Below are 3,004 nucleotides of genomic sequence, written 5' to 3' on the forward strand. Positions count from 1 at the left end.
ACATTTATTTAACATTTATTTTCAAGGTTATAAATAGTCATTCATTGAATAAAGATCTTGGATATTAAAATATTAAAATAAAAATTACATATTATGCGTCCTAAGCCACAAATTTGTTTCTTTACATTTCAGTTTTGCATGCTAGAGTCATTCGGGTAGTCTTGATCAAATTAGTTTTGCATGCTAGAGTCATTCAAGTAGTCTTGATCAAATTATCTTGTGGAGCGATTTGAATCTTGAGTTTGGAAACAAGTTTTTCTTACTTTTGATATTGCTCATCAAGATAAATTCAAATTTTAATTTTCTTAGGATTGATTCCTTATCGTTTATTGGATTCTTGAATATTTTAGATCCAAAGAATCTGTTCTTCAACAAGGATGTTAAATCAAATTCCAAAAAATTTATATCATCTAATTTCTACGTTGTTTCGATTTCGATAAATTAACAGATTTTTATTGTTTTGGAGGGAAGATTAGGAGAGGTACCACCCTAATTTTTGCTCATTATTTTGAGAGGTGGAAGAGACTATTGGAGGATAAACTCAAGTTCATGAAACTAGAAAAAATGAAACAGAAGATCAACACGCAACACTAATTCTTATATTTCCTTCCCTTTAATCATCTCCCTTTTATTATGGAATTGTTTTTTTTAGTTATATAGAGATTGATGCCACCATTATACCTTAGGATTCGATCAGTTTTGACTGATCATCTATTCTATTCATGTTTTTATGTGCTTAATACTTGTTGTTACCAAAAGTTAAATAGTGTCTAATAGAGAGTTACTTGTCCTTATAAAAGTCATTTATGATACACGTAACAACCGTATAAAAAAAAAAAAAAAAAAAAAGAAAAAGGGGAAGAAAAGAAAAAATCTGAAAAGTGTTAAAAGTTGCTTTTAAATTGTTTGTATGAAAATAATATTATAACAAACAATATTTATATTGTATGATCCAAGCACCATGAAAGAATATTGACTCAGTCGGAAAATTTGTCTTATGCATGACGACAGGTGCCAGTGGTCCTTGCACGTGTCATTTATGTTTTTATATTATATGATAATGTGATGACGTTATATGATGATGTTATATGATAATGTGATGACGTTAAATGATGATGTGATGATGTGATGATGTTATATGATGATGTGATAGTACAAGATGTTGACATGATGATGATGTGAGACTTATGATGATGAAATGACTTAATATGGTGATGTTCTATATTAAGATCATGTACATGTATTAAGTGTCACAATGCATTATGATGAAAAGTTTTCAAAGATAGAACTCTAGTTAATGTTAATGAGGTTGAATGTATGAATGTCAATACGTGCATGTTAACTTAGAGTAATATGTAATTGATGCATAGGGTTGTGACATAAAGATGAAAACTACAGGGACCTCATGCATTTTGTGTGTTCATATACATCAAGATACTTCTTCATTTATGATTGTGAGATACGCGTATAGTATGATGATGATCATCGCATGACACTCAGGGTTTGCTAACCTCCGAACATTGCTACGAATAGTTAGCTCGACTATGATTGGTCCATGTGGGTGCGAACAACCTGGGGACCCACGCTCGCGGTCTTGTGTAGAAAAGTACTACACATCCAATTTTGTTCGGATTAAAAGTCACCCCTATGATAGTTTTAATGATAGGTCCCTAATCATGAGTCGTATGTGTTTGCATTTCTCTAACCCCAATATAAATGGGATCACCCATGATGGTTTTAACGATAGGACTCTAATCATGAGTTACATGTGTTTGCATTTCCCTGACCTCAACTTACTGAGTATTTCTTAAACCCAAATAGTGGAGTCACTAATGAGTATTTCTTAAACCTCAATAATGGGGTCACTAAATATTTCTTAAAATACTAAGTCGTTGATGACGACATCACAAGTAAATTTTAGGTAGTAAAGGCGAGACACCTCAGCATTGTTGATGACGACATCACAAGTAAAGATCATGACTTCTGCATAGTGATATGAATCCAACCACTCCTCAATTGCATGTATACAAAGGATCAATTACAAGAAGCCATGCAATGAAAATTTAAGTATTAAATCAAGAAAAAAAAATTAAGTAGCAATGATATTTGACATTGGAAAGTAATTATGACCTTTTCTCTTTTGTAGTTGAATTACATTTAAGATTATTTATATTATGTCTTATTTTTTTCGATTTGTATTTAATAGCTAGCTTTTATGTGTAACTGTAATAGCTAGCTTTTATGTGTAACTGTAATAGCTAGCTTTTATGTGTAACTGTAATAGCTAGCTTTTATGTGTAACTGTAATAGCTAGCTTTTATGTGTAACTGTTGTAGTTGAACACTGTAGTTGAACTACCTTGATTTAGGTATTATGTTTCTTTCAAACCTTGATTTAGGTTTGATGTTAAAATCAATTTATTGAATTAGTCATGATCAAGCTAATTCTGAAATGAATGTTGGGATCTAAGATTGGCTATCATAAATTTGTGAACCTTAAATTAGTATAGGATGTTTTTGATGTTAATGTTTCATTTGTTTTATTTAGTACTTCATTAAGTTGTTTTAAAGACGTTTTCAAACATGTAAAAGTCCTTGACAATGTTTTATGATAAAAAATTTAAATGTTTATTTCTGCACGAGAGAGCATGGAATGATGACATTAGATGCGTAGAAATTTAGGATTGAGAAGATTTTGTTTCCATCTTTACTTTTAATGTAATTTAGTTTTGACTTCCTCACTCAGTTTCTTTCTCTAAATAAAATGGAAATAGAGTGATTGTATTCATCGTATGTATGTGAGCTAAAACTAAAATCCTAAGGATAATACATGAAGGAAAAGAAGAAAGGCGGGGAAAAAGAGTGGTAGAAGATGGGAAAAGGAAAAGGAAAGTGACTCTCTTAACAAGAACAAATTGACCAAAGTATGCTCTTGTTTTTCACGAGAAAGATAAAAATGATCAATTGTCGTACAGTGAAAATATAATAAAGTTAACGAGAAAGAC

The sequence above is a fragment of the Cucurbita pepo genome, chromosome 8, assembly GCF_057944985.1.
Source record: "Cucurbita pepo subsp. pepo isolate OVF chromosome 8, ASM5794498v1, whole genome shotgun sequence".
Lineage (NCBI taxonomy): Eukaryota > Viridiplantae > Streptophyta > Magnoliopsida > Cucurbitales > Cucurbitaceae > Cucurbita > Cucurbita pepo.